We start from the raw sequence: 15,293 nt of genomic DNA, 5'->3' as shown, positions 1-15,293 counted from the left end.
AGCCTACTCTTGTCACAGTTCTTCAGTGTCCAGGGGTTTTGAGAGTGGTAGATCATATGGGATTTTAATTTTCTATCGCCTGCAACATTTCCTCCGAAAAGAAAGGTGCATCGGTCCATGGCAGCCTTAAATCCTGGTGCTGTTTTCTCTTCAATAGAAATCAGCATGCGGCTAGGCATTCGTTTCAAACATAAGCCGATTACATTAAGGTTGAAAACCTGCTTCGTAGTATAGTCTTCTTCTGAGACAATTTCTTTAAACGTCATTTTTAAATCCCTCGCCTCAAACTTCATCTGCTGCAGCTACATCACCTGTAGTTTTAGTGTTGTGGAAGCCAAAACGATGCTCGGAGCGGCAACCCAACCCAACCTGAATTGGCCGAGAATGGTGCTGTATCGTCCTCTTCTTTCATTAAATCCGCATACAAAGTCTTGGATTTAGCTTGAATATCGGTTTCTACAACTGAAAGATCGTGTCTGTTCAGATTTCGCAGCAGTCGCATAGGAGTAGCGCTAATAGTACCATTAAAAACTAAAACTAAAACTAAACTCCTCCGGAAGAGGCCATGAAGGCCCAAAGGTATCGACCAGCAGCCGTGTCATCCACAGCCCATAGGCGTCATTGGATGTGGATATTGAGGGGCATGTGGTCAGCACACCTCTCTCCCGGCCGCAGTTCTCAATCAAATAGTTCCTCAGTTTGCCTCACAAGGGCTGAGTGCACCCCACTTGCCAAAAGCGCTCGGCAGGCCGGATGGTCACCCATCCAAGTGCTAGCCCAACTCGACAGTGCATAACTTCGGTGATCTGAAGGAGCCAGTAGCACCACTATGAGTGTGTAAATACGGTTTTTCTTTAAATAAACGCTGTGACGGTCATGAGCGTTAGTTACCTTTGAGATTGGACATGGTGACCTGATGTTAGTCAAGAATGCCATTAAGATGCGACAAAGACGCCATTATCAACATCTCACTGAGTTTGAATAAGGTCGTGTAATAGGGCTACGAGAAGCTAGACATTCCTTCTGCGATGTTACGGAAAGACTTGGCTGGAATGTAGCCACTTTACATGATTGCTGACCACAATGGTTATGAAAATATTCAGTCGCAAAAAGAACGGGCTGCGGACTACCGATAGGCAAAACCATCGTGTTCGGCGTATGGCTGTGGCGCGTCGTACTGTGTCTGCAGCAGCAGTTCCAGCAACAGTTTCAGCAAGAGTTGGCACCACAGTGACACAACTAACTGTTACAACTCTGTTACTTCAATCACTGCTCCGAACCAGACGCCCTGGAGCGTGCATTCCACCTACCCCAAACCACTACAATCTGCGACTTCAGTGGTGTCGAGCGAGATCCCATTGGAGGAAAGAGTGGAGGGTCTGTTGTGTTCTGTGTTGAAAGCTGGTTCTGTCTCGGTGCCAGAGATTGTTAGGAGGCCAATCAACCTGTCTCCGTGCTAGACACTCTTAACTTATACCTGGAGTTACGGTCAGGGGCGCAATTTCGTATGACAGTAAGAGCACTCTGGTGGTTATCCCACGCACGCTGATTGGAAAAACCTACGTAACTCTCGTGATTCGCACTGTAATGCTGCCATTCATGAACTGCATTCCAGCAGGTGTTCCAGTAGGATGACACTCGTCCACATGCCGCTGTTGTAACCCAACATGCTCCACAGAGTATCGACTTGTTTGCTTGGCCTGTCTCCAGTCTAACACAAATGGGACACCATCAGACGATAACTCCAGTGCCATCCTCAACCAGCATTAACTAAATGGTTCAAATGGCTCTGAGCACTATGGGACTTAACTTCTGAAGTCATCAGTCCCCTAGAACTTAGAACTACTTAAACCTAACTAACCTAAGGACATCACACACATCCATGCCCGAGGCAGGATTCGAACCTGCGACCGTAGCGGTGGTGCGGTTCCAGATTGTAGCGCCTAGAACCGCTCGGCCACCCCGGCCGGCGAGCGTTAACTCTCCCTCTATTGACCGACCAAGTGCAACTGGCATGGAACTCCATACTACAAACTGACATCCGGCACCTGTACAACACAATGCATGCACGTTTGCGTGCTTGCTTTCAACAGTTTGGCAGCTACACCAGTTATTAATGTATCAGCATTTAGCATTTCACATTTGCGTTGGCTTACCTTGCGCTTAAACTAACCTGTGATCATGCAGTGTCAATCACTTAAGTATGTTACCTAGACAAATGTACTCAAGAAATTTCATTACACTTGTAAGTAGGCTGTTTAGGTTTTTGTGTTGGTAACGCCACGTAGCGCTCTATGTGAAAATCACTGACTGTGCTATGTGCTGCCCTTGGCTGGGTGGCATTGTTGGAATTTGCTGTTGTAGTGTTGGGCAGTTGGCTGTTAACAGCGAGTAGCGTTGCGCAGTTGGAGGTGAGCCGCCAGCAGTGGTGGATGTGGGGAGAGAGATGGCGGAGTTTTGAAAGCGGATGATCTGGACGTGTGTCCATCAGAGACAGTAAATTTGTAAGACTGGATGTCATGAACTGCTATATATATTATGACTTTTGAACACTATTAAGGTGAATACATTGTTTGTTCTCTATCAAAATCTTTCATTTGCTTAGTATGCCTATCAGTAGTTAGTGCCTTCAGTAGTTTGAATCTTTTATTTAGCTGGTAGTAGTGGCGCTCGCTGTATTGCAGTAGTTCGAGTAACGAAGATTTTTGTGAGGTAATTGATTTGTGAAAGGTATAGGTTATTGTTAGTTCGGGCCATTCTTTTGTAGGGATTTTTGAAAGTCAGATTGCGTTGCGCTAAAAATATTGTGTGTCAGTTTAGTGTTGATCAGAATAAGTAAAGAGCAAAATGTCTGAGTACGTTCAGCTCTGCTCAGATGTTTGAAAATCAAATAATGTAAAGGGCTTATCAGCACAGTAATTCATTAATTTTTCTAAGGGGACGTTTCATATGGTGACCCTGCCAGGATGCTAAGGGGATGTTTCACACTACATTAATTCTTCTTTCTTCGTTTGAGTCATCTAGGGACCATGAGCCACATTCAATGCTTCCTTCTTTGTTGTTCTTTCTTTTTCCTCTTGTATTCTTTCATCTTTTCACTATGTATCCCTTTTCTCTCCTCTGACCATTCTGACCCTGTCTTCTTCTCCCTCTTGCCTTGGAATCCTTCCATTTTTAAACACTTTCCTCTTGAAACTCTCTCTTTCCGTTACATCTTTTTCACTTATATTGTTTCTTTCCAAATCTTTCCTAACTTCTTGAATCCAGGCCATTGTTGACCTGCTGTCCAAAAAAATCTGTTTGGTTAACCTGTTGCTGTTCATTCTGTGTTGTTGTTTTGGTCTTCAGTCCTGAGACTGGTTTGATGCAGCTCTCCATGCTACTCTATCCTGTGCAAGCTTCTTCATCTCCCAGTACCTATTGCAACCTACATCCTTCTGAATCTGCTTAGTGTATTCATCTCTTGGTCTCCCTCTACGATTTTTACCATCCACGCTGCCCTCCAATACTAAATTGGTGATCCCTTGATGCCTCAGAACATGTCCTACCAACCGATGCCTTCTTCTGGTCAAGTTGTGCCACAAACTTCTCTTCTCCCCAATCCTATTCAATACTTCCTCATTAGTTATATAATCTACCCATCTAATCTTCAGCATTCTTCTGTAGCACCACATTTCGAAAGCTTCTATTCTCTTCTTGTCCAAACTATTTATCGTCCATGTTTCACTTCCATACATGGCTACACTCCATACGAATACTTTCAGAAATGACTTCCTGACACTTAAATCAATACTGGATGTTAACAAATTTCTCTTCTTCAGAAACGCTTTCCTTGCCATTGCCAGCCTACATTTTATATCCTCTCTACTTCGACCATCATCAGTTATTTTGCTCCCCAAATAGCAGAACTATTTTACTACTTTAAGTGTCTCATTTCCTAATCTAATTCCCTCTGCATCACCCGACTTAATTAGACTAAATTCCATTATTCTTGTTTTGCTTTTGTTGATGTTCATCTTATATCCTCCTTTCAAGACACTGTCCATTCCATTCAACTGCTCTTCCAAGTCCTTTGCTGTCTCTGACAGAATTACAATGTCATCGGCGAACCTCAAAGTTTTTATTTCTTCTCCATGAATTTTAATACCTACTCCGAATTTTTCTTTTGTTTCCTTTACTGCTTGTTCAATATACAGATTGAACAACATCGGGGAGAGGCTACAACCCTGTCTTACTCCCTTCCCAACCACTGCTTCCCTTTCATGTCCCTCGACTCTTATAACTGCCATCTGGTTTCTGTACAAATTGTAAATAGCCTTTCGCTCCCTGTATTTAACCCCTGCCACCTTTAGAATTTGAAAGAGAGTATTCCAGTCAACATTGTCAAAAGCTTTCTCTAAGTCTACAAATGCTAGAAACGTAGGTTTGCCTTTCCTTAATCTTTCTTCTAAGATAAGTCGTAAGGTCAGTATTGCCTCACGTGTTCCAGTGTTTCTACGGAATCCAAACTGATCTTCCCCGAGGTTGGCTTCTACTAGTTTTTCCATTTGTCTGTAAAGAATTCGTGTTAGTATTTTGCAGCTGTGACTTATTAAACTGATAATTCGGTAATTTTCACATCTGTCAACACCTGCTTTCTTTGGGATTGGAATTATTATATTCTTCTTGAAGTCTGAGGGTATTTCGCCTGTTTCATACATCTTGCTCACCAGATGGTAGAGTTTTGTCAGGACTGACTCTCCCAAGGCCGTCAGTAGTTCCAATGGAATGTTGTCTACTCCGGGGGCCTTGTTTCGACTCAGGTCTTTCAGTGCTCTGTCAAACTCTTCACGCAGTATCATATCTCCCATTTCATCTTCATCTACATCCTCTTCCATTTCCATAATATTGTCCTCAAGTACATCGCCCTTGTATAGACCCTCTATATACTCCTTCCACCTTTCTGCTTTCCCTTCTTTGCTTAGAACTGGGTTTCCATCTGAGCTCTTGATATTTATACAAGTCGTTCTCTTTTATCCAAAGGTCTCTTTAATTTTCCTGTAGGCAGTATCTATCTTACCCCTAGTGAGATAGGCCTCTACATCCTTACATTTATCCTCTAGCCATCCCTGCTTAGCCATTTTGCGCTTCCTGTCGATCTCATTTTTGAGACGTTTGTATTCCTTTTTGTCTGCTTCATTTACTGCATTTTTATATTTTCTCCTTTAATCAATTAAATTCAATATTTCTTCTGTTACCCAAGGATTTCTACTAGCCCTCGTCTTTTTACCTACTTGATGCTCTGCTGCCTTTCCTACTTCATCCCTCAAAGCTACCCATTCTTCTTCTACTGTATTTCTTTCCCCCATTCCTGTCAATTGTTCCCTTATGCTCTCCCTGAAACTCTGTACAACCTCTGGTTCCTTCAGTTTATCCAGGTCCCATCTCCTTAAATTCCCACCTTTTTGCAGTTTCTTCAGTTTTAATCTACATGTCATAACCAATAGATTGTGGTCAGAGTCTACATCTGCCCCTGGAAATGTCTTACAATTTAAAACCTGGTTCCTAAATCTCTATCTTACCATTATATAATCTGTCTGATACCTTTTAGTATCTCCAGGGTTCTTCCATGTATACAACCTTCTTTCATGATTCTTGAACCTAGTGTTAGTTATGATTATGTTGTGCTCTGTGCAAAATTCTACCAGGCGGCTTCCTCTTTCATTTCTTAGCCTCAATCCATATTCACCTACTATGTTTCCTTCTCTCCCTTTTCCTACAATCGAATTCCAGTCACCCATGACTATTAAATTTTCGTCTCCCTTCACTACCTGAATAATTTCTTTTATTTCATCATACATTTCTTCAATTTCTTCGTCATCTGCAGAGCTAGTTGGCATATAAACTTGTACTACTGTAGTAGGTGTGGGCTTCGTATCTATCTTGGCCACAATAATGCGTTCACTATGCTGTTTGTAGTAGCTTACCCGCATTCCTATTTTCCTATTCATTATTAAACCTACTCCTGCATTACCCCTATTTGATTTTGTGTTTATAACCCTGTAGTCACCTGACCAGAAGTCTTGTTCCTCCTGCCACCGAACTTCACTAATTCCCACTATATCTAACTTCAACCTATCCATTTCCCTTTTTAAATTTTCTAACCTACCTGCGCGATTAAGGGATCTGACATTCCACGCTCCGATCCGTAGAACGCCAATTTTCTTTCTCCTGATAACGACATCCTCTTGAGTAGTCCCCGCCGGGAGATCCGAATGGGGGACTATTTTACCTCCGGAATATTTTACCCAAGAGGACGCCATCATCATTTAATCATACAGTAAAGCTGCATGTCCTCGGAAAAAATTACGGCTGTAGTTTCCCCTAGCTTTCAGCCGTTCGCAGTACCAGCACAGCAAGGCCGTTTTGGTTATTGTTACAAGGCCAGATCAGTCAATCATCCAGACTGTTGCCCTTGCAACTACTGAAAAGGCTACTGCCCCTCTTCAGGAACCACACGTTTGTCTGGCCTCTCAACAGATACCCCTCCATTGTGGTTGCTCCTACGGTACGGCTATCTGTATCGCTGAGGCATGCAAGCCTCCCCACCAACGGCAAGGTCCATGGTTCATGGGGGTGGGTTCATTCTGTATAAGTGTCCAAAAAATAGCAGTCTCCTCTTTCGTAGTGTTTCATTTATGTTTTCTATGTTGTGATAAACTTCTTCATTGCTTCTTAATTTCCATACCTCTGCATTTTTTGGTGGTCCAAGTATTTTTTGAATGATTTTTTTTTCTTCGACTTCAAGTTCGTATAATTTTTAGTTCAGTACTGAACATTAACTTGCATAAAGACTTTTGGTTTTACTACTGTGTTGTAGTGCTGTATCTTCAAATTTTTAGACAGACACCTTTTGTTGTAGACATTTCTAGTTATTCCATAAGCTCTCTCCATTTTATGTACTCTTTCTCTTATAGCAAATTTTTCTAAGGCATATTCTTGGATAATTTCCCCCAAATATTTAAATTTGTTTACCCTCTTTATCTGTCCAATATCTGTTGCTAGGGATTCCGGAGCATTTTTTATATTTGTCAAAAATTTTGTTTTTCTACAGATATTCTTAAACCTGCTTTGTTGGCTATTTCTTCTAAGAGGTTGATTTGTATTCCAGCATTTGTTAGGTTTTTAGAAAGAATAGCAATTTCATCCACAAAACAGTGAATTTCAATACCTTTGTTTTTAGTTCCCAGCCTGATTGGTGATAGCTTCTCTTCTTTTCGTTTTTGTTTCCATTCTCTTACTATTTTCTCTAGTACGCAGTTAAAGAGGAGTGGAGACAGGTCTTCACCTTGCCTTACACCTGTTTTTATGTTGAATGCCTTCGATATTTCACCCTGAAACTTTACTTTTGATTTGGTGTGTGCGAGCGTTTTACGAATAAGGTTTGCTAATTTAGATTTGATGGCAAATTCTCTGATCACTTTATCTAGTATTTCCCTATCAACTGATTCAAATGCCTTTTTACAATCTATAAATGTTACAACTATATCTTTGGAGTTTGTAAGTCTGTGACGAATTATGGACTTCAGGTTGAAAATCTGTTCTGCACAAAGTCTGCCCTTTCTAAATCCACTCTGATCCTCTCCCAATTGGCTGTCAAGTGTTAAAATAGTTCTGAGCACTATGGGACTTAACATCTGAGGTCATCAGTCGCCTAGAACTTAGAACTACTTAAATGTAACTAACCTATGGACGTCACACACATCCATGCCCGAAGTAGGATTCGAACCTGCAACCGTAGTGGTCGCGCGGTTCCAGACTGAAGCGCCTAGAACCTCTTGGCCACACCGGCCGGCGGCTATCAAGTGTTGCTTCTACCATTTTTAGTAGTATTGTTGAAAATATTTTATAACTCACTGACAACCAAGATTTACCTCTGTAGTTATTTACACTTTGCTTATCACCTTTCTTGTGCAAGGGATGGATGAGAGCCTCTTTCCAGTCTTGTGGTATGTTTTCAGTTTCCCATATTTCTTCAAACAGGAGCTGAAGGTTAGTTATCAATTTTGGTTGAGTCCATTCATTAAGTCCAGCTGTAATTGAGTCTTTTCCACTGGCTTTGTTGTTTTTCAGGGTACTTAATTATTTTTTGGTGTTGTGATTTTGTTTGTCAGTGTATTTCATCATTTGCAAAGTTGTACTTCTTATATAAAGGGTGACGGAACGTCGTCAGCAGACACTACAGACAATCTGGGGACGAGAATTGATGTTTCACGTTTTGTTTGGTCAACTTCAGAGTTTCTGCATATTTACCAAAGCTGATGGTGCTGTGCTATTTAATTTCTATAACTCTGCCTAAGTTCCTGAAGACGGATACGTAAAAGTCTTTGTAATTTATCGCAAGTAACGTAAGCAACACACAGCTGAGTAGAAAATTAATGTAAAAATAACCTGTTTGTGCCAAACCAAGTATTTCAGTTTGCGGAACGACTACATTTCGGCCGAAGATGAAAATCACTTCATGATACCATGATATCTATTTTGACTGTAGCCGTCACTTGAAAATAGCTACAAACCGAAATTAATAAAGAAGTAAAGTGATTTTAATACGACGAAATTGATGTAATTCCATACACACAAGGTGTCTGTGCTACGAATAAAATTTAAAAAAAGTGGCTCTTGTCTTTGCTGCTATCGATTTTGCACACGTATTTCCTCTCCTAGTATTTACCATTGTACAGTCACATTATTCGAGTGTTAAATCTGAAGTGAAGAGGATGTAATTCCCTAATGGTCACTTATGTTTGCACTCCTCCTAAATAAAATACTTTGTTATCGCACCAGCAGGGGACAGCAATTTATTTTCAGAGGGGACTGCCTGGGGCTTTCTCGCTGTTCTCAATCCTGAGTATTGATCTAAGGCCTGGGATCGCTGCCAGATTCTTTTAAAGGCGGTGCAGAAATGAGCGCGGGGAGAGAAAACATTGTTAGCTGTGTAGCTGTTTCCCATGTGCGGGAAGCTAAGAATGTCTAAAGGTGTAGTGACGGTAACAAGACAGGTTTATTTCGTGCTTAACTGGTTTCGAAAAAGAAACGAGCGGTATTTAATGACACACGGAGAAGCAAGCTGCATATTTTTGCGTAATGACATTTGGTTGTCTCCCTCATGATAGATTAGCAATGTTGCAACCAGGTTGATGGAAATCAGTGGATAGATCAGGTGTTATGATTGGTGTATATTTTGGGAAAACTTCAATTTATCTTCGAAAGAAGGGCTTATAAGAAGGTAAATGCTGAGATAGGAAACCAGCTGCACAGGTGGCTTGGAAAGCTTGAAATTCCAGGAATATTTTGTCACTAACAAAGCCTGAAGCAGAGGGATGAGTGTAATTATTGGTTTTTCATTACCTTGATTGGTAATTTTGAGATAGTTTGCCATGAACTATTTCACTTAGTAGAAAGATGGATTTCGTTGAAACATGGAAGAGACGTGGAAACTGTGGCTAGCAAATCTTCAAATCGAGCACAAGAACTTGTAACTTACTTCTGATACGGCTTTTGAACGTTCAAAGAAAATGTTATTAATAATTACGATATTTACAAAGCTGAATCACTTTGGTAAAAAATTCGTGTATAACCGATCACCTGCGTAATACACAATTGAAAAAGATGCAACTACTCATGAATGAAGGTAACGGTTATACAGACAGAAACCATCACCATAGCATCCTCACACGTGAAAAAAGTGGTCATTATGCGTTTAAATTGTTACTACAAGATAAAATCTGCCTAAAAAAGCATCGTCGATAGTAAGGTTTGTAGCCAGACATGAACTGACATAGCATCTTTGACATCATTTATGTCTGCATCATTATAAAAGATAATAAAGGCAATATGTTGCCAGAATATAATTACCCAACCTTACCTGAATCAAATTAAACTATACGGTTCCAATGACCTTTTCAAGTCTCAAACATCTCTGCTGTATACAGGGTGAGTGACGTAACGTTACCACTGGATATATTTCGTGAACTACATCAAATACTGACGAACCGATTCCACAGACCGAACGTGAGGAGAGGGGCTAGTGTAATTGTTTAATACAAACCATACAAAAATGCACGGAAGTATGTTTTTTTAACACAATTCTACGTTTTTTTAAATGGAACCACGTTAGTTTTGTTAGCACATCTGAACATATAAACAAATACGTAATCAGTGCCGTTTGTTGCATTGTAAAATGTTAATTACATGTACTGCGGCTTGTACGACATTCATTACGCCAGAGATTGCAATTGTGTGCAGCAAATGATGGCCACCACATTGGCCTGACATGTCGGGACGCACTGTATTCCACTCCGTAATTGAAAACGGAAACCACGTGTGTACGTGTACCTCACCCCTCATGGTAATGTGCATGTGCGTCAGTGAAAAAGACCAATAAACAGGTGTTAGCATGTGGCCGTAATGTGCTGTTCCAGGTCCATCACCGTTCCCTTTGGATCCCTACGTAATTTGGTGCTCTCCGATACACACGATCGAACAGAGGAGGAGTGGTACTCAAGCGTCAACTTTAGGTTACAATATCTCCGGATGTAATTAACATTTTACAATGCAACAAACGGCACTGATTACGTATTTGTTTATATGTTCAGATGTGCTAACAAAACTAACGGGTTTAAATTTTAAAAAAACCTAGGTTTGTGTTAAAAAACATACTTCCGTGCATTTTTGTATGGTTTGTATTAAACAATTACACTAGCCCCCCTCCTCACGTTCGGTCTGTGGAATCGGTTAGTCAGTATTTGATCTGTTTAGGAAATGTATCCAGCGGTAACGTTAGGAGACTCACCCTGTATATGTAGATTGAAACGGCAACTGAAAAATTTGTACCAGCACGGGGATAACTATCTGAATCATGACAGCTACACCGCTCTTCTCGAAAAGCAAGATGCAAGTCCACCAACGGAAATATTTTTTGACTAGTATTTGGCTCACTTTTATTAGCAAAATGCCACAGACCTGCATACCTCACGTTCTAAGAACATGTAATAGCCTAAGAACAGTTGAGTCGATTTCAGATCTATATATAGAAGATAACCAACGTTTAGGCACTTCACTCACGCCGGCCGGGGGGCCGAGCGGTTCTAGGCGCTAAAGTCTGGAACCGCGCGGCCGCTACGGTGGTAGGTTCGAATCCTGCTTCGGCCACGGATGTGTGTGATGTCCTTAGGTTAGTTAGGTTTAATTAGTTCTAAGTTCTAGGGGACTGATGACCTTAGAAGTTAAGTCCCATAGTGCTCAGAGCCATTTTTGAACTTCACTCACAAACAACGCACGTTATTATTGAAGGTTATCAAAACAATATGCAACAGCATTGGATGTCAATGAACATCAAGGCAGCATTTATCATGACAGCAGTATGGTTACCCAGCGTCGTGGCGCGGTGGTTAGCACAGTGGACTCGAATTAGAGAGGATGACGGTTCAAACCCGCGGCTGGACATCCACATTTAGGTTTTAATTGATTTCTCTAAATCGCTCCTGGCAAATGACAGGATGGTTACTTTGAAAGGGCAGGACCAATTTCCTTCCCCATCCTTGACAGAATCAGAGTTTGTGCTATGTCTCTAATGACCTCGATATCGACGGGACGTCAAACCCAATCTTCCTTCCTTTTTTCTTAGTAGTATGATTAACAATAAATTAGATTATGTAGTTTAATGGTTACATTACGATCTAGTAAGACCCCCTAATCCTTAAATGAAATCATTCTGAAGTAGTTAACATAAACAACTTGAGCCATCTCAGGTAGATCTTATACATCTCTGATGTTGCCTAAACGGTGGGGAGGAGTAGAGCAATCTTGTATCTGTTGAAACGTCCCCTTTGAAGGATTATACAAGACTGTGCTTAAACTGACACACAATATTTTGTTAGCGCAACGCAATCTGACTTTCAAAATTCCCTACAAAAGAATGGCCCTGACTAACATTAAACTATACCTTTCACAAATCACTTACCTCACAAAAATCTTCGCTGCTCAAGCTACTGCAATACAGCGAGCGCCACTACTGCCAGCTAAATAAAAGATTCAAACTATGGAAGGCAGTAACTACTGATAGGGATAGTTAGCAAATGAAAGATATTAATAGAGAACAAACAATGTATTTACTTGATATCATCATATATAAATATAGCAATTCATGACAAATTTCAAAACTCCGCCATCTCTCTCCCCACATCCACCACTGCTGGCGGCTCACCTCCAACTGCGCAACGCTACGCGCTGTTCACATCCAGCTGCCGCTGCCCAACACTACAATGGCGAGTATTACAACAATGCAAAGCAGCCACAGACTGCACACACCACAGCCAGTGATTTTCATACAGAGGTGGCGTTACCAATAAAAAACCTAAACAGCCTACTTACATAGCTGCACACAGCACAGCCAGTGATTTTCATACAGAGGTGGCGCTACCAATAAAAAACCTAAACAGCCTACTTACATAGCTGCACACAGCACAGCCAGTGATTTTCATACAGAGGTGGCGTTACCAATAAAAAACCTAAACAGCCTACTTACATAGCCCCCATGCTCCCCTCAAAAAATTTTACAAATTGGATTGGGCAGTGGCCAATACAGATTTGAAAAAATTTTTCATAATTGCAATAACAAAGAAATCAAATGCACACACTTATTGATACAATGTTGGTCAAAAGCTAAAAATTTCTCACAGTCCATAAAGACAGTCCTGATTCATCACAGTAAAATTGCAGTGTTTTTCTCAAAGTCTGAGCAGTAAAAGAAAATGCACACAGAAGTAGTGGATTTCCATGCAGTCTTGAAGAAGTAGTGTTGTCCTTCCAACGGAAAGACAGTGCTGACTCTTGACATGCTGACAGGTAATGGGCCACAACAGAGCAAACCCACAGCTGAGTTCATTCGACGTTTTGAAGAATATTGTAGGTAGGTCATCACAGAGCAGACCCACTGTAGTCCTGGTAGAGATTACGGGTTTGGTGGGCCATCAGAGGTGCAGACCCACTGCAGTCGTTGTAGAAATAATGATATTGATGGATCATCAAAGATGTAGACCCACTGTAGTCCTTGTAGAGATAACCAACAGCCATCTGTTGTGACTGTGCAGGTGCACAATCACCACTGAAGAGTCTTGCGGATAATATAGCAAGTCCATAACCACCACTTGTGCGCTCACAAAGTTTTTGGAATTGTCCTTAGAACCAGCAATGCTGTTATCCAGTCCCTTGCTGAATTATTAACACACGTGCAAACACTAACAGTCCCTACTTCTCACATATTGTCCACACACTATGACCAACAGAAACGTGTGCAGTGAAATGTAACTAACAAGTTAATAATATCATGAACTGGTGACAATTACAATTTTATAACATAAGAATACAATAACAAAGGTACAAAATACATCATTAAAAACATAACAATACAGATAACATTTGTAGTACAGGCTTTACAAAAGAATCGAACTAACATATACATCAGTGGAATTATGACATAAGTACATACATAAAAGATCACAATAACTTTTGAAACATCAACTTCACACATGAGCATTAAACAGAATAAATAATGTGTAAGCATATTTATAAGGTAAATAACATATTATTAATGCCAATTGTATTTGAGGATAACAGTATTCCTCATCATAGTGAATGTAACTTAGTATTAGAAGAGAAAAAAGTTCTATGAAACAGTACACAGAGACAGGAAGAAAACAAATACACAAGGGTACACAAACATATAGTGGGATAACACCAATAGGAAGGGACAGGGTTCGTTTTCAGTGTAACATGTGGTACTGCAGTCCAACCCAAAACTTCATATATCTTTCCTCTTATTTCATCCTTTGTTTCCACCAAAAAAAATTCTATCTAAGCATGCTTTCTGTATTTATATGTTCACACATTTCTTACCTCAACATTTATTTCCAAGAAAATTCTACCTAAACCTGTTTTCTGTACGTTTTTTTGTATAACTTCCGAATGCATTTCTTCCTATTCATCGCAACTCATTCTCTTAGAGGCTACCCCCTCTTAAGCTAACTTAAATCTACTGAGCTCAGATGCTAAACTAAGGGACGAGGCAATGCAGCAGCACAAAATAAGTAACACAAACAGCAATGACCAAAAAAATGGAAAATTGCAAAGCAAGCTACTGTAAATCTAAATTACCAAGCAATGCAACATTGCAACTAATATGAGCCAATGTGCAGCAACAATAAAAATAAATGAGTAGTAAAACTGGCTTAGCAGAGTAACACAAAGTCAAATTCAGTAACACTATGCCTGGCAAACAGCAGTAACTTATATGAAAACATGACATAGCTCAAGCAGAAAAAATATTACAGTAAAAACAACAATGCAGATAAGGGAAATGTATATTCACATCTTAATATCTATGTAATTAAAGTGGTGCACCACAACAACTTATTGTAAAAAAAAATATTACCATGTACTTGAAAAGAAAATTATGTGTTACTGTTACTAGTTCCTTCTTATTGTTCTTTCCTTTCCAAGTGCTCCTTTTTTAAAGAATGTGGATCATAAAATAATTATTTAATAGATCTGTTGACAGAAAGTGTTCACATTAGCAAATGCATTTCATTTTATAAAAACAATGCTGCAACACAGCTGGAAACCAGATATCCAATGAAATAAGCAACTATGAAAAGCAAAGCATAAAAATATCATTCAGTAGTCATGTGACATTTCATAAGTTAGTAGAAATTCTCTCAACTCTCATAGAAAGACGCTTGTCATAATCAGGTGTGCAGATGTAAAAATATTTCTTGTCATTTTATTAGGCATTTCAGTAAATATCATAAATTACGAGCTCCACATTATGCTTTCAACAAGGAAATGTCAATAGCGAAGATAATGGCCTTCCCTTTTTTTTTCTACCTGTGCTTCCGAAAAGGCACACCCTAATGGCTTGTTCTCCAGGTGTCTGATACAGCGGTGTGCCGATGACGCACGTGCAGGTGGTCACTTAACTTTCATACGGAAATATTTACGACAGCAGTTTCCGCTACAGTGACAGTCATATATAAAATTTCACAGGTCGAGAATTTACGTTGCAAATGTGTAGAAACAAAATCCTATGAATATAACAGTGTCCAAAAAAAATTTTCGCCGGAATTGTGATACATTCACGCATTTACACACCTTTCATAACTCTTAAAGTACGATTCTTGGTTTCCAACATCCTGTTTCACAAGTCAAGAGTCCCTAACTTCTATACATTATTCATATACATATAAACACGTAATCAC

This window comes from Schistocerca serialis, chromosome 1, assembly GCF_023864345.2.
Source record: "Schistocerca serialis cubense isolate TAMUIC-IGC-003099 chromosome 1, iqSchSeri2.2, whole genome shotgun sequence".
Lineage (NCBI taxonomy): Eukaryota > Metazoa > Arthropoda > Insecta > Orthoptera > Acrididae > Schistocerca > Schistocerca serialis.
The sequence above is the reverse complement of the archived record's forward strand: the minus strand, read 5'-3'. Positions refer to the sequence as shown.